Below are 24,472 nucleotides of genomic sequence, written 5' to 3'. Positions count from 1 at the left end.
CACTTCTCTGCTCTCCTAAATGGAGGCAGCAGTTCACCGCGCAGAGATGAAGAACCCGATCCCGCAATCGATGATGATGGAATATATGTCCCCCCGCCCGATTATGACGAAGTTAGAATAGCAATAACTAGATTGAAAAACAACAAGGCCGTGGGCGCTGATGGATTGCCTGCGGAGCTATTCAAGTTCGGCGGCGAGGAGTTGGTAAGGCGCATGCAGCAGCTTCTTAGCAAAATATGGGCGGACGAAAGCATGCCCGACGGTTGGAATCTAAGTGTTCTTTGCCCAGTCCACAAGAAGGGGGATACTGCAAAATGCACCAACTATCGTGGAATCAGCCTTCTTAATATCGCATATAAGGTCCTTTCAAGTGTATTGTGCGAAAGATTGAAGCCCACCGTGAACCGGCTGATTGGACTTTATCAGTGCGGCTTCAGACCTGGTAAATCTACCATCGACCAGATTTTCACAATGCGCCAAATCTTGGAAAAAACCCGTGAAAAGAGAATCGACACACATCACCTCTTCGTCGACTTTAAAGCCGCCTTCGACAGCACGAAAAGGAGCTGCCTATATGCCGCTATGTCTGAATTTGGTTTCCCCACAAAACTTATACGGCTGTGCAAAATGACGTTGAGCAACATCATCAGCTCAGTCAGAATTGGGAAGGACCTCTCCGAGCCGTTCGAAACTAAACGAGGTTTCAGACAGGGTGACCCCATATCGTGCGATTTCTTTAATTTAATGCTGGAGAAAATTATACTAGCTGCAGAACTTAACCGCACTGGAACAATATACTATAAAAGCGTGCAATTACTGACATATGCTGATGACATTGATATCATCGGCCTAAACACCCGCGCTGTTAGTTCTGCTTACTCCAAGCTGGAAAAAGAAGCGGTAAAGATGGGTTTGATGGTGAATGAGGACAAAACGAAGTACCTGCTGTCATCGAGCAAAGAGTCAGCGCATATGCTCCTTGGCAACCACGCTACTGTTGGCAGCCATAATTTCGAAATAGTAAAAGACTTCGTTTATTTGGGAACCAGCATCAACACTAGCAACAACATCAGCACTGAAATCCAGCGAAGAATCAATCTTGCCAATAAATGCTACTTTGGACTAGGTAGGCAATTGAAAAGTAAAGTCCTCTCTCGGCGAACGAAAATCATACTCTACAAGTCACTTATCGTACCCGTCCTGCTATATGGGGCAGAAGCATGGACCATGACAACAGCAGATGAAGCGGCTTTGGGAGTGTTCGAGAGAAAAGTTCTTCGAAAGATTTATGGGCCTCTACGCGTTGGCGATGGCGAGTACCGAAGAAGATTTAATGATGAGCTGTACGAGCTATACGCAGACATCAACATAGTCCAGCGAATTAAAACGCAGCGGCTGCGCTGGCTAGGCCATGTTATGCGAATAAATGATGATGCTCCGGCCAAAAAAGTGTTTCTATCGGAACCCGCCTATGGAAGCAGAGGTAGAGGGCGGCCCCCACTCCGTTGGAAGGACCAGGTGGAAAACGATTTAAACTCCCTTGGTGTGACCAATTGGCGCCGGTTGGCGGAGCGAAGGAGCGACTGGCGCGCCTTGTTGGACGGCCATAACCGTTTAGACGGTTAAGCGCAAATTAAGTAAGTAAGTAAGTAAGTAAGTAGAGATTTTAACTATTCCCGTAACCTATGTCGGTCGCAAAATTACAATTAAGAAAAAAAAACCTTAGGCAATAAATCACTCTACCCGATTTCAGTGATAGCGATAAAACATTTCAAAATAAAAATCAATCACGGAGAAAGCCATTTTTATTTTTGGATATTGGTTGTTATCGGTGGTAAACCGAATTGTTTTTTCTGGTTAACCGTTTAATTCGAAGGTGACTCCCTTCAGTGAAACTTCTATATCTAAATTTACGGAAGATATTTGGAAAACGAATATTTGATAAATGAATTAAAAACGTTTAACTCATTGATTAATCGCACAACATAAATAAAAGGAACAAAATGAAAAGGCATTTGAAATCAATTAAATATTGTGGCGAATATTAACATTTCGATACATCACTATGCTGCTACTAGATAAATGCACAACAACAGTAAAGCAAGCAGCCACACATATGTATGTATATGTAAACAGCAAAGCTAACAGCGAAGAGAATATTTCATATACATACATGTAGTCAGCAGCTAATAGTCACAAGACGAACAGACTACCTGATTCCCTATCTGCGCTTCGAGGGAGGTCTTAAGGCCACAATAGAGGTGAACGGTTGGCGCAAGGGTGCTCAAATGGCAGACGAGGCGATACATGTGTACACCGATGGTTCCAAAGTAGTAGGAGAAATAGGGTCTGCGGTATACTGTGCTGATCCGGAAATAAACAGATCTTACACGCTGCCGGATTACTGTAGCGTTGGTTCCAAAGTAGTAGGAGAAATAGGGTCTGCGGTATACTGTGCTGATCCGGAAATAAACAGATCTTACACGCTGCCGGATTACTGTAGCGTTTTCCAAGCTGAAATAGTAGCCGTAACCAAAGCAGTAGAAACCCTGGAAGAAAATAACCCACGCAGCAATTAAGGCAATAATCTCACATAGCACAGCACCTAAATGCGTGTTAGAGTGTAAGCAGTCCCTGGAGAGAATCGGGACAGGGAGAAGCATACATCTATATTGGGTTCCACGGCATATGGGAATAGATGGGAATCAAAAAGCGGATGAACTATCTAAAAAGGGCGCATCCCTTGAAGCTTACTCCGTAGACGTCCCAATTAGACTGGGCGAAATTAAGCGAAGGTGAGAGGTGCACATGATCGACCAAGCAGGAAAGGCGTGGGTTCAAGCGCGGGGCTGTAAAGTGTTGAATATTATGTGCAGGTCTTACAACCTTAGACTAACAAAGGTGCTTCTGTCTTTAAAAAGAGAGGACTGTAGACTCATGACGGGTATTCTGACTGGACACTGCCTTCTGGCGTCACATGCCTTTAAATTAGGCTTGGTCAGTGATGGCAGATGTAGGAAATGCGGGCTGGAGGAGGAAACGATCGAGCACGTTCTGTGCTCTTGCCCTGCGTTTGCCAGGTTAAGACTCCAGCTATTAGGAGTGATACAGCTGGCAGATCTAGAAGCAGCAAGTGGCTTAAATCCTAGGAAGCTTCTAGTGTTTGCCAAGAGGACGGAGTTATTTTATAACATAAGTCCTGGTTTTTGATAGGGTTTTTCAGTTTGGTCATTAAAACAAACTTCTGGTAACACTACGGACTTATTCAGTCTATGTGAGGTCCTAACCTAACCCGCAGCTAATAGCAAAAGTTATTACTCACACATATACACGCCTAACAATAGAAGATAAACGTGAATATCAGATATAGAAATGAGAAACAAATAAACAGCTGTTCGAGAAGGCTGTTCGTAAAAAGTCTACACCTTATGAAAAATGGCCGAAGGAGGTAACCGAGAGTATAAAAGCAGCGCATGTTGATTAATAATGATTCAGTTTGATTTTAGCACGCCATAATTGAAACACGCGAGTAATCTAATTGTGAAGTAGTACAACAGTAGTGTAAATAAACAACATTTTGCTATACGGAGTATTTGAGTTATTTATTCGACATTTCACAGATTCGAAAGATAACAGTAGCTGAAAAATTATCAAGAAAAATGAACAAAATTCCTTAAAATATATTAGACAAAATTTCAATCAGGCAGATTTAATTTTTACATATCTCAACAGACCAAAACTTTGTTCTCTTCGCAGTTTGTGGCACAAAAAAAATATTCCAAGTGTATATATATGTATGTATGTAAGTACATAGCAACATATTTATGTTTGTTTCGTTACACAGTATACATCAATTTAGATTTTCGAACTTGGTTTTATGTGTACCGGCTCGAGGTCAATATTTTGGTAATAAAAACACCAGTTTTTATTTTTTATTCCGATATATTTCGGTTACACATCGGTAACCGTCTTCAAGGGACTATACAAAACAATGTAAAAACAAATTTTCGTACATGTAATATGTCATATATTATAAACATACATACATTTTTGAGTTAAACGCCCGTTCGCGTTGGCGTGGAGTTTTGTACTGTCGATTTTGTTGTGAGTAATGCGGCAGTTACCCACCGACGTGTGCCGTACGTAAGGACGTTTGTCGTACGAAGCACGTTTGACCGAACTCTCAAGCCCGTAGGAATCAATGTGTGTGTCTGTGTACATGTACATAAGATATTTGTGTGTGTATTGTTTACAGATAAGCACTGTTGCCATTGACCATTTTGCGTGTATGCTTATGGAAACATCAACTTTTTCCAATTTAATTTTTGATATTGTAAAAGGCCGGAATACTTATAAATAAGTATAAATAGATTAAATATTTATAATCAGCACTTTTACATAATTATTTCGAATTATTTTCACAATTTTTCAAACTTTAATTAGGCGTTTTTGCATAAAATTGCAAACGGTCAAAAATTAGCGCACAAAAGTTTACTAGGCAACTCTGTCTAGTGAGAGAGCGATCAGCTGACACGTTCTTACGGAAAAAATCAAAATTTTTTTGATTTCTACGTTACGGGCTACGTACGTACGGACGTTGCACGTCGGTGAGTTTTCGTTTACATTGCACACTCATAAGATAGGTCGTGTCAGCTGACACGTTTTTTCTACGTACGTTCGTGAGTAACTGCCGCATAAGTGTATGTACAAGTGAGCGACGTTGATCGTGTCTGTTTTGAAGTTTAGTCGTATGTCTGGTGGTGTATGTATTATGTGTAACATTTCCAGTGTTAATCTCTTTCTATAGTGATTTTGTTGTTGTAATACTGACGCTTTCTCAAAGTTCGGACAGTGGCCACTAGATGCACAGTGGGCTGTTAGTGCAGTTTTTTGGTTATTTAAATTATGACAATGTTTCATGTCCGATTTGTGCTGTGCTATTCTCGTCTTTAATTTCGATTTGGTGGTGCCTACGTAAATACTTCTGCATGCTTCGTAGTTATTGCCATTGCACGGAATTTTGTAAATGACGTTGCTTTTTTCCATAGGAGGTATTATGGACTTGGTTTTGTTGAACATGTTTTTGAGTGTGTTACAGGGTTTATGGGCTATTCTAAATTGTTTATTGTTGTAACAGTTGGACTTGATTAGACGCTCTGATAGTTGAGGTACGTAGATTACCGATTTAAACGTTTTTGGTGTTACGGATTTTTCTCGATTACCTGCACACATCGATCTTCTTATTAATGTCCTTATAAATCATTTAGTTTGAGTAGCGAAAAAATTTCTTGTCTAATTTCTTGATGATAGACATTGTCTGATATCTGTAGCATGCGTCGTATACAGCTCATTGCTGTATTCATAATCATACTCTTCGGGTGTTTAGAGTAAAAATTTATTAGTCGCCCTGACGCAGTTGGTTTCTTATACCATATAAGTTTTAACTGGCTATCTCTTTTTATAACCATAGAGTCTAAATAAGATAGTTTTCCTTCTTCTTCCATTTCTATGGTGAACTTTATGTTTTTATGAAAAGTGTTCAGCGCGTTTTCGAACTATTTATGTGTAATATTGCTCCAAATTTTGCTTACACATTTTGGTTTATTTTCTCTCATTCGCAACATCAGAAATTTTGATTAATCGAACTGCGTTGGACATTAACGTGCGTATGTAGCTGTATTGGAGAAAGCTTTTTTCAAAATCAAAAGTCACCGTAACATCATCCGGTCGCACAGATTCATCAATCAAATGTCTAATAAAAAATGTGCTAATCAAAAACTTAAAAAGAGGAAAAATGAATGATTGTGAGTAACGGGTTTTAAATTCCAAGATTACCCTATTTTTGCGTTAAGAGTTCTAAAAGTTTTTATTACACTTTTATGAGTAGGTTTTGGTGAGTGTTATCTATGTTGATGGTCCTTTGAATATTTGTTCCGGTACGATAATATGCCCACATTAAACTTTCTAAGCCATCCCGCCCCAATTCCAAGTACCATAAAGAACTTGGGGTCGCCAGAGCCTTGCCTGCTAAATATGTCTATGATACATTCATATTTGTAACAGAACCCCCTTCGCGTGTGTAAGATCGAAAATTAGGTTGCGGTAGCTTTGAAGATATGAAACTTTGTATTGCGCTTATCAACCTCTTGAATTTTAATATATTGGGACCAAAATATTGAAGTGATATCGTCCATTTTGGGTATACAAATTAGAGCTTACGATTTCTCGAACATGCTCTAGAAGAGATTTCTCGCTAGACTCGCCTTCTCGCGATATTGTCGAATCTCGAATTACTCGTAAGGCTCGCGAGCTTCTCGACATTCACCTTAATCGATTCATTGGCTGTCTTATATAGAGCTTACGATTTCTTCTGGAGCACAAGCCAAAATGTCCGCAAAACCACAAGTAAAAAACCCCGAAATGTATAGAATATTGCCAATGCAGCGACTGAATTGAAAGTCGAGAAGATCACGAGTATTACGTGTAGTTCCAGATCCGAGAATCTCGCAAGCCTTACGAGTAATTCAAGATTCGAGAATCTCGCGAGAAGCCGTATTCTTGATGTCTCGTTGAAAAATAAAATATTGCGAACAAATTTATATGTATAATAAATATGTTTTGAGTTAAATGTCATTGAAGCAATATAATCAACAAAAAAGTCAAAAGTAAAAAAAAAAAAAAACAAGTTTATAAATACTGTCCATACAGCGGTTAAGTAAGAATGTCTAGAAGCTCGCGAGATTTACGAGGACTTCAAGACACGAAAATCTCGCGAGAAGTCGAGATCTCGATTTCTCGGGTTTCGCAAATCTTGCTTGTGTTCGAGAAGAAATCGTAACCTCTATTATAAACTGCTTTCGTAGATAAAAGTTTTCGACAAGTTATGGATTTCTTATCGACTAGCTCTCGTCGATATTTTCGCTTTAGATAAAAATCCTATAGTAAAATAATAACATGCCAATATCGGTTTTTACCGATATGAAGCCAACGAACCTTTTTTCAAATAACCCGAAACTATTTGTTTCTGGTAGAATTACCTCTTTTGTCCTGAGCGAGCTGTACTTAACTTAAATACAGTCATTCTTTAGATGTATTCCTGTAAGCTCACACCACGACAAGGTCTACCGTTCATAGATTTTAAGTAGCAGAAGCTGACTCTCGCATATGAATGTACAAATACTCGTACACTACTGATTTGTTGATCTTCAAATAGGGTGAATAATTAATGTATATTCGAATAATTGTCCGTCATCCTAATATACAACAACAACCACATACTCCACCTTTGCTTACTCTACATTTGTTACGGCTGATAGGGAGTGCTTAACTCTATAAGACGCGATCCTGGTTTTATCTCGAAAATGCCCAGTAGATTTACTGTCAAGTGAAATGACCTGGAGTCGTCCGGTCATCTGAAGATGCCAAGAAAATCGCAAGGTCACAAACATCAGTTAGTTGGCAAGAAATGTGGGGAGAATCGAGGAATGGGTGCTGGACTTTCACTAAACTACCACCTCACGCAGATATAGAGTGGACACGTCGGTTTCAAGTAGTATCTACTTTGCGTACGATAGATGCCGATCCTTTTCGTACAGAGTTTTTGGAGAGGAGCCTTCCATTAGGAATTTATCCCCTAATGTGTAGAGACATACAATGTCGGGCTGCGGGGATTAAAATGACGTTTCTATCGATGACACGGTTGATGCATGTCGAAAGGTTGCGCAGAGAAATTCTTTCTTACCAGAAATTCAACATCACCTTTCGCATTATATATCTGTTCTTTCTTTTCCTCCACGTTTGTAGTCGATTGGTGGTCTGATTGTTTTAATACTATCAGCCCTTGTCTTCACGAGTAGTCAAGCGAATGTGTCACCCCAAACAAAAGAAGTTTCAGTTGTATGACCTAAAACCTGCGTCCTTCAAAAGAAGTTGCCATCGGAGATTTTGCATCACCAGTTTACACAATCCGCCTCCAAGACATACGCCTGCTTCTAGTAGGATTGCAGAGCATTTTGTTTTTTTTTTTCGTCTTTAGCTGCAAATACTTTACTACACGTCAATATTTTAGTCATGCGACAAAAAGTAGTAAATTTGATGGCCACATAAAATGCATTCGTACATATTTTACAAACTTTTTTTTATACATTTCATGTTCATTTGCTGCTTTATGTCAAGTTTTCATCTTGTCTTCACTTTTGTTTTAAATAAAATATTTACCGAGGTCAGCTTCATTAAAATGGCATAAAACATTTATATGCCTTTAACAAGATTATGACATAAAACAGCTGCATCAAAAGTAGCAACAACAACAATAAGAATAGTAGATATGGTGACACTTTGAATTTAAATTCAAGAGCTTCTCTTCCAATTATCGTCGTGCTTCTTCTTTTAATTTTTCCCACAAATTGTGGGACGAGACCTACATTCACGATGAAGTACAAGCCACCTGCCTTCAGACTACCATTCTTAAACGGCCGGCGACTAACCATGTCATCGAGTACCAAGTATCTGGGACTAACAATTGACTGCAAGTTGAATTGGAAAGTATGCATCGAAGAGCGGGTACGGAAGGCCTGCATTGCCTTCTATGCCTGCAAATCAATGTTTGGTAAGAAACGGACTCTAGCATGGTACTTTGGATGTACGAGGCGGTGGTGCGACCGGTGCTTACCTATGGTTCCATAGTCTGGTGGGAAGTTCTAAGTAAGAGCTACAATCTCACCAGCCTGCAAAAAGTCCAGCGCACTGTGTGAGTTGGTGTCATAGGGGCCGGACGCACTTACCCCAAAGCTGCTTTAGACCCCATTTTGCACCTGCTTCCGATCGACTTGCATATACTTTGTACATCGTCACAAACCGCACTGAGACTTAGGGAGTCTGGGTGTTGGAAGGATACTAAGCAAGGTCACAGTAGTATCCTAAAGAAACTTCCGAATTGTACATGTAGTACCGAGACAGATTACTACCCTCGCAACCTGAAGTTTGAGTACGGTTGTAATACCGCCATTCCAAGCTGGAACGAGTGGAAGATAAACCCGGGCATAAGGGTCGACGACATCCAAATCTACGCTGACGGCTCCAAGATGGAATCGGGAGTGGGGGCCGGAGTCTACTCTGTGTCCTTAGATTTGTCTGCATCATTCAGACTGCCATCGCACTGCCGCGTGTTTAAAGCGGAAATTCTCGCGATTTGGCAAGCCTGCAAATCACTGGAGGGCTTGAATGTTGCTGGTAAAGTTTGCATCCTGTCGGATAGCCAAGCAGCGATAAAAGCGCTTTCCTCGCCACACATTAACTCAAAATTAGTGTGGGCTTGTAAGCGACTCATATCCCAGTTATCCACCAATCTAGAACTACGCGTTATCTGGGCCCCGGGTCATAGGGGGTAGGGGGTAACGAGAAGGCAGACGAGCTGGCACGCAGGGGCTCATCGGAGATAAGCGAATATATAACCAGTGTCGAAGTAGGCATACCCTTAGCAGTAGCCAAGGAGAATATCCAAAGCTTCTACTTGAAGAAAGCACAAACAAAGTAGAATAACATCACCACCTGTGCAATATCAAAATCCATTTGGCCAAAATATGATGGAAAGAGGACGAGAAGTCTTCTGAACAAATCCAGGGCCAACACACGCAAACTTATTGCAATCTGCACCGGTCATTGGGCAGTAAGTACGCATGCGGAAAAGATGGGCATTCTGTATAATGACTACTGCAGAAGCTGCAAAGATCCAAATGCCAGGGAAACAGTAGAACACTTTATGTGTAAATGCCCGACTCTAGCTAGAGCCCGACTAAGGTTCCTTGGAACCCCGTTTCTAGAAGACCTCAGAGGTTTATCTGTGATAGCAATCCCGAATATTCTTAATTTTATCAACAACCCTGGCTGGTTGTAAGACATTGACCGTAACATTCCGTAGGTTTTTAGACGAGTTATATGGCATCAAAACGGCTTTAAATAGCTACTTGGGCGACCAGGGTCGCAGCCATTTCACCTACCTACCTAGCTACCTACATGTTGTACCCCGACTCCGAACAGCATCTGCAAGGCAGATGAACTTTTACTGAGAAGCTTTTAATGGCATAAGATACACTCGGAGTGTTTGCCAAATAACTGCCGAAGGGCAACCTTGCTGGAAAAACTATTGCTAAATTTTTGAAGTTTCTTTGCCTGGGGCTTGAGTCCAGGACCTTCGGTGTGGTAGACGGAGCACGTTACCATCAAATTAAAAAACATATAAACAACAACAAAATGTCCGACGCATACATTTTATACATAACTTTAAAAATGTATACATACTTACATGTATGACATATTTATGTGCGTATGTATGCATGTGTGGTTATAATAAAATGTGCAAGCAAAATTCACAGACAATACTTAATGCAAACTGAATTGAAATTGGAACAAGGATAAGTAGCAATGCGGTGTTGAAAAGGACACATTCGTCATTTTTTTGTTTTCAAAATAAGTTTTCTTTCACTTTCATATGTATGTATGTAACACATTCACTGGGTTGCTCGAAAAATCAGTAAGAACCAGAGATCGTGAATAACACTTCCCGCACCTGATGTTTTCATTTGAAACAATTATTTGACTACCATTTTTAAATAACGGTTAAGTACTGGTATAGCTGGTTTCGGTTCTTTACAGAGGGTGATCGTTGTAAAAACAAAACAAGTAAGGAAGGCTAAGTGCGGGTGTAACCGGACATTACATACCCAGGTGCCGTATTACAGATTGCAAAACTTTTAAATTACCTTCTTTTAAAAGTGGGCGGTACCACGCCCATTGTCCAAAATTTTACTAATTTTCTATTCTGCGTCATAAGACCAACCCAGCTGATAAGCTTCATCGCTTTATTCATCTTTGGTAACGAATTATCGCACTTTTTCCGTTTTTCGAAATTTTCGATATCAAAAAGGTGGGCGTGGTTATAGTCCAATTTCGTTCATTTTAGATAGCGTTCTCAGATGAGTGCCCAGGAACTTACATACCAAATTTCATTAAGAAGCCTCAAAATTTACTCAAGTTATCGTGTTTACGGACAGACGGACGGACGGACATGAAGTTCTTTTTTCGCCCAGATCAGTTTGATATATAGAAGTTTGTATCTATCTCGATTAGTTTATGCCGTTACGGGGTACCTTTATGCGAACAAAATTAATATACTGTGTGAGCTCTGCTCAGCTGAGTATAATTAAGTGTCAGTGAACGAGAACGACAGAAAACGGAAAAAAAATTCACATTCTGTTAAGACGTACACATACATATTTGCGTATGTATGTATGTATGTATGTTAGCTAGCAGAGTTGCTGTAAACGAAAATACTTAAAGGTGTATTCGCAAATACAGCTACCAGCATTCTTCATCTTACCAGTTGTTTATCCGTGGTCGCCGGTAACCAATGTTTACCTCGATGGAAATACGAAGTGCTTTGAAGATATGTTCCCACTGCTCCTGCATTTCGTCGGGTTGACCTGGCTCTCATAGAGCGGATGTGGAGTCGAGTTGCGAAATTATCGGCAGTCTGGATGTGATCATGTTTCGAGCACCCACAAAGTCAATCAGCCTAACCAGCCGATAACAAGCCAATAATTTCCAATAACAATCCGATAATAATGACAGCTCGATAATAATTTTTCACAATCATAAATGAATTTTTTCGAACCCCGCAAAATGATTCCGAAAAAATATTCTATAACGATCTCAAAAGAGTCCCGAAATGATATCGAAATAATCGTGCAAATAACCTCGAAATGTTCCCTAACACATTTTAAAATTGGTCTCGAAGTAATACATAAAACAATCCTGAAGTGATCTCAGATAAATTCCCAAATGGTCCCAACATTGCTACAAAAAAAAGTATCGAAATGATCTGAAAATATCCCCGAACAGTACAGAAATGGATCTTAAATTGGTTCTTGACATGATACCTGCTTGGGCCCAAAAATATACGATCGGGACACAGTGTTGTTTTTTTGATATCAATCTCAGATTAGTCCCCAAATGATCCCAACATTACTACAAAAAAAAGTATCGAAATGATCTGAAAATATCGCCGAACAGTACAGAAATGGATCTTAAATTGGATCTAGACATGATACCTGCTTGGGCCCAAAAATATACGATCGGGACACAGTGTTATTTTTTGTTCAATGTCAAGTTAACATTAAGTTAAATCTAACATAGCAGATGAGAGATTTACCATTCCCGAAACCTATTTCGGTAGAAAAATTTCCGTTTGAAAAAAAAAATATTTCGACCTATTATTGCACACGCCGTTCGGCAGCTTAAAAAGTGCTGATGGTTGATTATTTCCCAGGGCTCAGCTTCCCAATTTCTCTGAAAGTGATCTTCCGCCAATAGAAAAGAAAGCCACTCAGTAAAAGTAAAGAAACTGATAAAATATTAACAGCATAATCTATAAGAATCTGTAGATAATAGGTGGTGTGAAGCCCGGCCAATTTCCTGCGGGAAAAATAGTGCCGATCGAGGACCTATCATCATTTTATAGAAACCTTTGAGTTGGTGAACCCGATACCTCATTCGATGGATGACGATGGGATCCACGGACGGGTGCTAACATTGAGATCTTAAGTTAGTCATTTCAAAGAAAAGGGGGTTCTATAAACAATCTTCTTTTCTTAGGTTTTGACTGAAATACTAGAACTCACTTCTAAATTCTACAGATGATGAGACGGCCCCTGGATTATTTTACTGAAAATTTCTCCGGAGGATTTATTATCCCCGCTATTAATCTAACGAAGAGTAATGCGGGAAACCTAATTATGAGTTATATTAGCTTTACGTTGATATAGTGGCAGCCAAAAAACAATGAACAGCTTCGCTGGCTGGTAAATATTATTTTGAAAATTCGCATTAAAATCAATACCGACGATCAATCACAAATAATAACAAATTTTATTTTACGGCTTTTCGATGGGAAACGAGAAAATAGTATAAAATCAGGGTAGTAAAAATAGTACTTACTGAGTCTTAAATATCCAACAGGCTAGTAGAAATTAGAAGCATATCTGTGAAAGAAAGAGATAAAAACTAGTTAGCCAGGCAATCAGTAATTTGTAAAAACTTATTTATAAAGGTAGTCTGATTATACTACTGTTTTTAACAAAAAGATACTAAGGTGTATAGGTGGGGTTATGCGGTTAATTGATTACTCATAACTCACAGAGTATATTAACTTTGTTCGCATAATTGTACCCCGTAATGGCATAAGCTAATCGAGATAGATATAGACTTCTATATATCAAAATGATCTGGGCGAAAAAAGAAATTCATGTCCGTCCGTGCGTCCGTCCGTCTGTCTGTCCGTGAACACGATAACTTGAGTTAATTATGAGGTATCTTGATCGGGTATCTTGGCGGCCACCGTGGTGTGAAGGTAGCGTGCTCCGCCTGCCACACCGTATGCCCTGGGTTCACACCCCGGGCAAAGCAACATCAAAATTTTAGAAATAAGTTTTTTCAATTAGAAGAAAATTTTTCTAAGCGGGGTCGCCCCTCGGCAGTGTTTGGCAAGCGCTCCGGGTGTATTTATGCCATGAAAAGCTCTCAGTGAAAAGTCACCTGCCTTGCAGATGCCGTTCGGAGTCGGCATAAAACATGTAGGACCCGTCCGGCCAATTTGTAGGGAAAATCAAGAGGAGCACGACGCAAATTGGAAGAGAAGCTCGGCCTTAGATCTCTTCGGAGGTTATCGCGCCTTACATTTATTTTATTTTATTTGGTATGTAGGTTCCTGGGCATTCATCTCAGAGCGCTATTTAAAATGAACGAAATCGGACTATAACCACGCCCACTTTTTCGATATCGAACATTTCGAAAAACTGAAAAAGTGCGATAATTATATATATATTTATATATATATATATATATTATACATATATTATATATATTTATTTATTTATTACGACTCTAAGAGCGTAGCTCAAAACTTAAAAATATGATTGCATCAATTAACAATGTGTACTTAATCTAAATTTTTAAATTAAAAAAAATTTTAATTATTACACATGTATCACTAATGCATTTAAATCTCAACGACTATATCATTTAATCAGCCTAGATTTGGTGTAGTCATACAACCGGCTGCTAAATAAGTTTCTATCACAATTTTTTATATATTCAGGTAGTTCGTTGAACCGTCAACCCTTTGTAAAAAACACTATTTTGTTCCGATTCTGTTTTATAATTTGGCAATTTAAAATTATTTCTCTGCCTTGTATTTATGTCATGGACCTGGTAATTAAATTTAATACCTGTTCTGAGATATTCTGGCAAAATTCCGTGCTTTATATTATAAATAAATTTCATTGTGTTAAAAAATATTTGTCGCTTGACGCTCATCCAATTTAAACTTAGAAGCATGTCTTTTATAGGAGTATCATAACGTTTGCTTAAAATAAAGCGCATTGCTTTATTTTGCATTTTTTGCAGCTTATCAATTTGCGAATCTTTCATAATAAAAAATATTGTTGAGCAATAAATAAAGTAAGGCTCAACTATGGATCTATAAACCTTTACTTTGTAATAATTACTTAAGTTTTTACAAGTTCTTTGAATAAACCATAATTTTTTTGCTATTTTACTTACTGAATAGTCAAGATGGGCATCAAATTTTAATTTGCAATCAATCTGAACACCCAAATATTTAATCGTATTTACTTTTTCTATTTCAATATTATTTATTATAATAGTTTCAAAATTAGCAATGTTTTTTCTTGAAATAAAGATGTATTTAGTTTTTTCTATATTAATTTTAAGTCTGTTTGTACACAGCCAGATATAAAGTGCATTTAAGTCACTTTGTAACTTGATTCTTATATCATTTTCATTTTTGCCATTTATAGAAATTAGAGCATCATCAGCGAAAAGTTTTATGGAGCTGAATTTCAAAACAGAATTTATATCATTAATATAAATGTTGAATAAAATTGGTGCAAGAACAGAGCCTTGGGGTAGGCCAATCTTAACATCCACTTCTTCTGATATTATCGAAACCATTACTGTTCTTTGTTTGCGATTTGTTAAGAAATCTTTAAACCAATCCAGTACAACATCTCTAATACCAATTCCTTCCAATTTTCCCAATAATATTTTTTATCTATAGTTTCGAAGGCTCTTTTAAGATCAATGAAAACTGCTATTATCGCCTTTTTATTATTAAGTTCTTCTTTCCATTCAGCTAAAACCATATTCAAAGCTGTTTCACAGGAATGTTTTTTTCTAAATCCTGATTGTTGAGGTATGAGTATATTTTTTTCTTCCAAGTATTGAACCAACACGTTTTTTACCACAAGTTCTAAAATTTTTCATCACTGGCCAGTGTATTTATCGGACGTAACTCCTCTGCTTTTATTGTGTTATTAACTTTTTCAATTGGCACAATGGTAGAAGTTTTCCGAATACCCGGAACTATGCAACTACTTAAACTTTCATTTATGATTTGCGCATAGAAGTATCCCAGATATGATATCATGTCTTTAAGAACACCATCTGATAACAGCTTTTTACCACCTCGCTTAGATTTAAACGTCATGTCAATTTTGATGACGTCATCTGTACTAACTTTTACAAATTTGAAAATCCCACTTAACCGAATAGGAAACTTTACTTCTGTATAAAATTCTTCTTTTTCATTACCAAAGATGGATAAAGCGATGAAACTTGCTAGGTGGGTTGGCGTTATGACGCAGAATAGAAAACTAGTAGAATTTTTTACAATGGGCGTGGCACCGTCCACTCTTAAAAGAAGGTAAACTGGCAGCCGTTGAAGAGATCATGATGAAGTTTGGCAGGAGCGTTGCTCCTGTTACTATATGTGTGCTAAATAAAAAGTATCAAAATCGGATGACGAACACGACCACTTCTAAAAAAAAATTTTTTTAAGTGAAATTTTAACAAAAAATTTAATATCTTTACAGTATATAAGTAAATTATGTCAAAATTCAACTCCAGTAATGATATGGTGCAACAAAATACAGAAATAAAAGAAAATTTCAAAATGGGCGTGGCTCCGCCCTTTTTCATTGAATTTGTCTAGAATACTTTTAATGCCAAAAGCCGAACAAAAAGTTACCAATCCATATGAAATTTGGTAGGAGCATTGCTTCTATGATGATAACTGTTTTTTTGGAAGAAATCGGTTGAAGCCACGCCCAGTTTTTATACACAGTCGACCGTCTGCCCTTCCGCTCGGCCGTTAACACGATAACTTGAGCAAAAATCTACATATCTTTACTAAACTTAGTTCACGTACTTATCTGAACTCACTTTATCTTGGTATTAAAAATGGGCGAAATCCGACTATGACCACGCCCACTTTTTCGATATCGAATATTTCGAAAAATGAAAAAAATGCCATAATTCTATACCATATGTGAAAAAAAGGATGAAAGATGGTGATTGGTTTGGTTTTTTGACGCAAAGTATACATAACTTTGGGAAAAAATTTGTAAAATGGGTGTGACACCTACCGTATTCAATAGAGGAAATTGTAAAAGTTCTGCAGGGCGAAATCAAAAGTCCTTGGAATCATGGCAGGAATACTGTTGGTCGATATCTCGAAAACGCCTTCACATATACGACTAAGGACCACTCCCTTTTAAAACCCTCATTAATACCTTGAATTTAATACCCATATCGTACAAACATATTCTAGAGTCACCCCTGGTCCACCTTTATGGCGATATCCCGAAATGACATCCACGTATAGAACTATGGCGCACTCCCTTTTAAAATACTTTACTTTAATACCTTCCATTTAATACCCATGTCACACAAACATATTACAGGGTTACCCTAGGTTCATTTTCCTAAATTGTGTGTAAAAACAGAGTCCAAAACCTGTAGATCTCTTAAAAAAAAATAGTTTCATTTGAAAAGATTTAAATTTCATTTGACATGAAAAAATTTTCATTTCATTTGATATGCAAAAATTTTCAAGTTCGCAATATCAAGAAACGTGGTTAATTTTTTAAATTTTTAATAGCAAACCAACAACACAAAATAAAATGTGAAAAGAAAAATATGGAAATTACAACACACAACTCTTAACTTCCTCTTTGTTAATCCGCACATGTGTGTGCGAGGTCGTTTAAGTCTTTAGCTGATGTGTGCATGTTTCCCTAGCTATTTGTTGTCTCATTTTCTTGCATTGCTGTTGTGGTTGGGCAGCATTTATTTACTGCCGGCATTGTGTCGGAATTGCCGATCAGACAAATTTCCTAACACAAACGCCGATAGCCTTTCTTCTATTTCATGGTTTCCCAATTTTTCGTATGCAGAAGGCGACATCGCTGATCTGTTTTAAATCTTTGTATGGGCCTTCTCGGTTACAGTTTTGATAAATAAACTTTCTGCCGCGAAGTGTTGTATAACAGCACCAAATCTTCCTTCAGGAAACCTTGCGAATTTTCGTCCTTGTCGTATCTGTCTTCCATCTTACTTTTTTGCGTTATCTCACATCCTGTCGTTTGGCCAGTGGAACACTTCGAAGAGTTTGACGGACTTTCTTTGTATCATCAGTGTCGATTTGATGTTTTACAACAGTAGTACGTTCTGGCTTGCAACTATCTTTATATTCTATTTTTGGGAAGTTTTTCTTTCTCTCAGATGCATCCGCCTGAGTTTCTCAATGCCACAGTTATTCGCGAAGGCACTTTGGGTTTTGATTTTTTGTCGCTTTCCTTCCATCAGCCCATGCCCGGTCTAATGTCTTCGACTTTTGTGGTCTTTGTGAACTCTCCTCCACCTTCACTCGTTTACTGCTGAGCCCGTTATCATAGCCGAAATTCAGTGGCACATCCTTGTTCTTATATTGCATAATTTTTCTATGCATGTCGATCTCAATGTCATGGTCAACTAAGAAGTCCTCTCTCAATATGCATTCATAACAATCTCTTACACAACTAAATTATGTAGAGCCGAGACCCCCCCAATCTTGCGGCATGTAATGGCCTTATCTTCCCTCCTTCTAAATCCCATCGGATTATAGAACAAGTCGCGCCCGTATCTTTATGTCTAAGGTCGGTTACAGTTCCTTCCCATCCACATATCCTGAGACAGCAAATTGTTTAACTTTCCGACTTGTTATATAGAGGTGATGGAGCAAACAATAGCTACAGCCAGTCCTCGCTCCTAACATCTGGTTTTCTCCAGCTCACCATCACGTTGGCGATCCTTTAACCTCTTCCAATATTGCATCTACCCACTCTGGCTTTTATACCTCTATAAGGTGCACGTCTAATTCTGGCTTACTTAAAAGCAAAGCTAGGACCTGCGTAAGAGCATGCGATGCCGTCTGAGCGAATGTAGGTTTTGGTTGTGCGTATGTCTTTCGCTTCATTCGACACTCCGTATTCCATTATTAAAGCTCTAAATTGTTACCTTAAACGGTACCTTAAAAGAGTGCTTCCGCATTTGGCAGATGAGCCAAGCTTTCGACATCCGACACAAACTACTACAAAGTCGCATTAGCTTTTTGATAGTGTAAAGAAAGTTAAAAATGATTGAGAGACGAACGTTGCTGAGTAGCGTTAAAAAGCGATTCTGGTTTATTGACGAAATTTATTTCTATTTATACAAAAGTTCTTAACCTACACATACATACCTACTTTAATATTTATATACTAGAGGTTCATGACTGAATAATGAGAAATGGTTAGTCAGCAAATTATTATGTTGACCTACAAATTGTCAATATGATCCGCGCTTGAGCAGTTTGGTATGACTCATCAATATATTGGGCGATTTGGCAAATGCGAATGAAGTCATGGTGGTTATTTGGGTCAATTAGATATGAACGTTTGTTTGTAAGTATATTTGTAACATTAAGCGTGTTTGAAGTGAGGTGAATTCCACGCAATACTACAATAGCGGTATCTTTGATTCGGTTCATTTTATCACCCACCATGTGGGTGATGCATAAATCTTCACGGTGCCAAAAAGAGTACGCCAACTACATTCATCAGTTGTGAATCGTAAAGTAGTGAAATGTTCTTTACTCTTTTCTTCATCAAATAGCAACATTTCGATTCGCAAGGGTTTAGTTTACCTCGTAATCGGACTCAGCACGTCGAAATGCTTATGAGTGACCGGGCTTGCCTTATGTACAGAGCACCTTTGCTTTTGTGAAAATGTTAAAATTGCATAGTAAGACGCCAAATGTCGATAGCTGAGTGCAATAGCAGTTTATCTCGGATGCCAGTTCGAAAGCATCTTATCTCGGGATTTGTTTCAAGTAACGCCCTATCTGAAAATAAGACTCATATAAAACGTATCTCCTTTTCCTGTATTAGATAAAGAAGCAAACAAAAAGTGGGACTTGTGGTAAATGAAGACAAGGCGATGTACTTGCTGTCATCCAAGAAAGCATCGGCGCATTCGCCCCTTGGCAGCCACGTCACTGTTAACTGATATTAATTCGTGACTGCGAGGGATTTTGTCTATTTGGGAACCAGCATTGACAGCAAAGACAATGTCAGCTTTGAAATTAAACGGAGTGCCAAAAAGAGGTACTTTGGACTGAGTAGGCAATTGAAAAGTAAATTCCTATCGTCGAACAAATGTAAAGAGCTATAAAGCGCTTATCATATCTATCCTGATGTACTACTCGTAGTCAAGGACGGTGCCGAGAGAAGATGTGATGGTTCTTGGAGTGTTGGAGAGGAGGTATTATGATGACCTGTATGAGCTTTTCGCAGATATGGGGATGGTGCAGCGAATAAAACTCCAATGGCCTCGCTGGCTAGGTCAAGTTGTGCGAATGAGTGATGCTCCGGCTAAGGAAGTATTTTCGTTGACACCGTTGTTTGGAAGCAGAGGAAAGGGAGACTTTCACTGTGTTGGGAGTGGAAAGTGGAGGAAGACTTGACCTCCCTTGGAGGTCCCCATTGGCGTCAGTTACCATGAAAGAGGAATAGTTGGCGTGGCCTGTTACGAAACGGCCAAAATCGCTCAGGCGGCTAACGCCAATCAATAACGATGCTGATTTACACACGAAAACTAACCAAACAGCTGACTATTGTTTACGCTCTTTCCTTTGCACTTAACTAAACTTTAGTTAGCATATGTAGATAAAACGATATCTATATTCCATAACTTATACATAGATAAGTGGCTAACTAAAGACGGTGAGAGCGGTCCTAAGATCAATATTATGTTGCTATGAAAAATTCGCGTGGAAGCTTAAAAATTGCTCACATGTTCTGGCTCAAGCCCATAAGTGAACCAAGCGACTATTTATTTAAGCTAAGGCTACACTGAGCTGCAAAATATTCTTCGCATGTATTCTTATGAAGCAATTCACACCTAGCGGCAGCAGCACTGCGCGGCGCGGCATGTTGATCAAATAGACAACAAAGTGAAGCGCAGTGTAGTGCAGCTCAGTGTCGCCTTAGTTTAAAGCTTAACGCCTTCACACTTATGGGTCGAAATATAATATAACCTGAATATATACTTTGAATATTTGACGCCCGTTCACCTTACAATTATTATTATTTCCTACCGTCCTTCGTCTCAATTATTACCTATTTCTAATAACGGCCTCTAACTATACATAGCTATGAAGGTATGTTTGTATTTGTGTTGGCATACTTTCAGTATGTTTTATTTGTTGGCATTTTACTTATTTCATTTATTCGATTTTTATACTCAGCTGAGCAGAGCTCACAGAGTATATTAACTTTGTTCGCATATCGGTAATCCGTAATGGCATAAACTAATCGAGATAGATATAGACTTCTATATATCAAAATGATCTTGGCGAAAAAAGAAATTCATTTAGCCATATCCGTCCGTCCGTAAACACGATAACTTGAGTCAATTTTGAGGTATCTTGATGAAATTTGGTATATAGGTTACCGGGCGCTCATCTCAGATCGCTATTTAAAATTAACGAAATCGGACTACAGCCACCCCACTTTTTCGATATCGAAAATTTCGAAAAACCGAAAAAGTGCGATAATTCATTACCAAAGACGGAGAATGCGCTGAAACTTAGTAGATACGATGACCTTATGACCAAAAAAGAAAATTAGTAAAATTTTGCACAATGGGCATGACACCGCTCACTTTTAGAAGAAGGTAATTTAAAAGTTTTGCAAGCTGTAATTTGGCATTCTTTGCAGATATCATGATGAAATTTGGCAGGCACGTTACTCCTATTACTATATGTGTGCTAAATAAAAATTAGCAAAATCGGATGACGAACACGCGCACTTAAAAACAAAAATTTTTAAAGTAAAATTTTAGCAAAAAATTTAATATTTTTGCAGTATACTAGAAGACCCTGCAGTCGTTGTCCTGCCATAAATTTGGCCTATCTGCATACATTTTAATAAGCTTTTTCCGTCTGACTCTGCCCTCCCTACCTCTTCACTTTTTCCTAATCCTTTTATTCACTCCTCCCTCCGTCTTTTTCGCTTCATCTATCTCCATCTTCGTCTCATTTATCCCTTTCTCAATCTCCTTCTCTCTTCTCTCAATTTCTTCTGATTCTTCCGCATCCCTTATTGCTTGTCCCAGGGGGTGGTATGTATTTTATTCCAGTCCCAGTCCCACTCCCAGTCTCAGTCTCAGTCGTAGTCCTAATCCCAGTCCCAGTCCGTCTCTGGATAATATATTACTCTGTACTAAAGCACTCATCAACAGCTTTCATTTGATATCCATATTGTATAAACACTATCTAGGCATTCACCGGCCCACGTTTTGGCCTATATCTCGAGACCCTAGTCACCCGGGGATATGAAAATTACCCTCTATACAACTAAAGACTCTCCGGAATAAAAAAAAATGTCATAGTACCTCTAAATCGCGGGACCCCTCAGATACCCCCGTATAAGCAAATAAAAAAATTAGCAATAAAATGATATTGCGACTATAAACTGAGATAGAACCTATCCTATCTCTCAAGTTAGATCAAATTACACACGGGGTGCAAAACAAATTCAAAATCGGTTCAGTAGTTTAAAAGTCCATAGCGCCCAAAAATGTTGTGACACGTATTTTTTATATATTAAGATAAGTAAATTTTGTCAACATTCAACTCCAGTAATGATATGGTGCAACAAAATACAAAAATAAAAGAAAATTTCAAAATGGGCGTGGCTCCGCCCTTTTTCATTTAATTCGTCTAGAATACTTTTAATGCCATAAGTCGAACAAAAATTTGCCAATACTTGAAATTTGGTAGGGGCATAGATTCTATGACGATAACTGTTTTCTATGAAAATGGGCGAAATCGGTTGAAGCCACGCCCAGTTTTTATACACAGTCGACCGTCTGTCCTTCCGCTCGGCCGTTAACACGATAACTTGAGCAAAAATCGATATATCTTTACTAAACTTAGTTCACGTACTTATCTGAACTCACTTTATCTTGGTATAAAAAATGACAGAAATCCGACTATGACCACGCCCACTTTTTCGATACCGAAAATTACGAAAAATTAGAAAAATGCCATAATTCTATAAAAATATGAAAAAAGAGATGAAACATGGTAATTGTATTGGTTCATGACGCAAAATATAACCTTGGAAAAAACTTTGTAAAATGCGTGTGACACCTACCATATTAAGTAGAAGAAAATGAAAAGTTCTGCAGGGCGAAATCAAAAGCCCTTTTAAATACCCATTAATACCTTTCATTTGATACCGATATCGTACAACACACATTCTAGAGTCGCCCCTGGTCCACCTTTATGGCGATATCCCGAAATGGCGTCCACCTATAGAACTATGGCCCACTCTTTTTTAAAATACCCTTTAATACCTTCCATTTGAAACCCATGTCATGCAAACACATTCCAGGGTTACCCTAGGTTCATTTTGCTAAATGGTGATTTTCCTTTATTTTGTCTCCAAAGCTCTCACCTGAGTATGTAATGTTCGGTTACACCCGAACTTAGCCTCCCTTACTTGTTTCTTTTATCCTTACTTGTACTAGTTATCTTGCTCATCGCTGTTATCAAGCCCCACACTTTCTCATACTTGATCTGTTTATATTTTTCCTTCTCTTTGAACAATATTTACATATTTATTTATTATTTGTTTGTAATATAATATTTTCATGTTTTTTTCTTAATGTTATTATCATTATTGTGTGATGCGTTTACTTATCGATTTCTTTGTTTGTTGTTGTTATTATTGGTAAAGAAAATATCCTTTAAGTGTCTTTAAAGTTGGGTAAAAATGTACGTAAAAAATGTATACACAAATTTCCTACATGCAAAAGAAGGCACAATTATGCTTGTAGGAAAACTGATCGAAAATTTGATTTTCATTAAATTCACATCTAGAGGCCCTTCGAGTACTCGGAGGTCTGCAACTTGCTTATTTCAAATACTACAGTGAAATTTTGAAACAGTTTTTTATCATTGCTAAGTTCTTAATAACTGAAGCAGATTGAGAATACTTCCATGCTTTAACTGAGCATTAAATCTACAGCAGGATTCCCTTAATCATAGTGCTGTTTGAGACGATCCTCTTGTTCCAATGAAACGTAATCCAGATGCGGATAGAGATTTAACATGCAAATGCAATAACAATGTTACCCATATGGATCAATTTGTTGTTGTACTTGCATGTTAAATTTCTATCCATATCTGGATCAATGGAACGTAACAGATGTAAAGATTGCATTGTAACCAGTGTTACCATTTTACCATTTTTCAAGCGAGATTTAGCTTATTTCTTCTCCGATTAGCTTAAAAAATTGTGATTTAGCTTTAAGCTTTTTTTTTAGTTTTTTTTTTCAAAATTTTTGAAAATCTAGGTGAAGAATTTGGTTCAGATTAAATTTTAAGAACATTGAATGAATTTGGGCTGGGCGTTAAAGCTGTAAGGAGCTTAATAACAGATAATGCTGGCATTATGGTAGACAGAAATCGCAGAATAGTAATTTTATTAAAGCAAAATCAACCTTATAGCGATTTAGTTGCGTGTGCTTGTGATTTGATTCAATAGGCGGTGTCATTCAAAACTACTCCCGAACGAAACTTAAATTTTTGATTTCAGAAACATTTAACTGGTTTTCTAAGTTCGCAAGTAGACAAAAGAGCTATGATATGCTATTTGTTGCCATTAAGAGTAGTTGGTTGGTTGGTTGCTGTGCTGCCCGGCTATGGAGCCAGGCCCAAGTAGCGCTCTAGGCGCCATTTTGATGCACTTTCTCCTAGAACAAATATATTATATATTATATTTTGGCTGATGTACCCTGCGTATTGTTTTACTCAACCCACTTAGTTAAAACAAAAAACCTAATGATGCCCTTGATGCGGCAGTTTGACACCGTCCTTAAGTTCGGAGACTCATAGCTGCCTAGAGTTCGGGACCGAAAATTCGCGAGGGCTGGGCACTCGTAGCTTTTCAATAGTTCTAGAGTTCCTGAAATGAGGAAAAGAGTTCTGCAAAATTTCGCTCAATCATCACATTGTTCAGAACATTTTTAA

At 38.2% G+C, this 24,472-nt stretch overlaps 1 protein-coding gene across 12 annotated transcripts in view; it reads right to left on the bottom strand.

Moving 5' to 3' along the window:
- The window catches only part of Ace (Acetylcholine esterase), a 374,783-nt gene that overhangs the window by 279,641 nt on the left and 70,670 nt on the right, over positions 1–24,472 (bottom strand). For all 12 annotated transcript variants that reach the window (XM_067762076.1, XM_067762071.1, XM_067762074.1 and 9 more), the window contains exon 3: positions 12,994–13,037. The gene's annotated coding sequence lies outside the window, so the exon portion shown is untranslated. The remainder of the gene's footprint in view (positions 1–12,993; positions 13,038–24,472) is intronic.

This window comes from Eurosta solidaginis, chromosome 1 (genome assembly GCF_040869045.1).
Source record: "Eurosta solidaginis isolate ZX-2024a chromosome 1, ASM4086904v1, whole genome shotgun sequence".
In the NCBI taxonomy this organism is placed as follows: domain Eukaryota; kingdom Metazoa; phylum Arthropoda; class Insecta; order Diptera; family Tephritidae; genus Eurosta; species Eurosta solidaginis.
The sequence above is the reverse complement of the archived record's forward strand: the minus strand, read 5'-3'. Positions and strand labels throughout refer to the sequence as shown.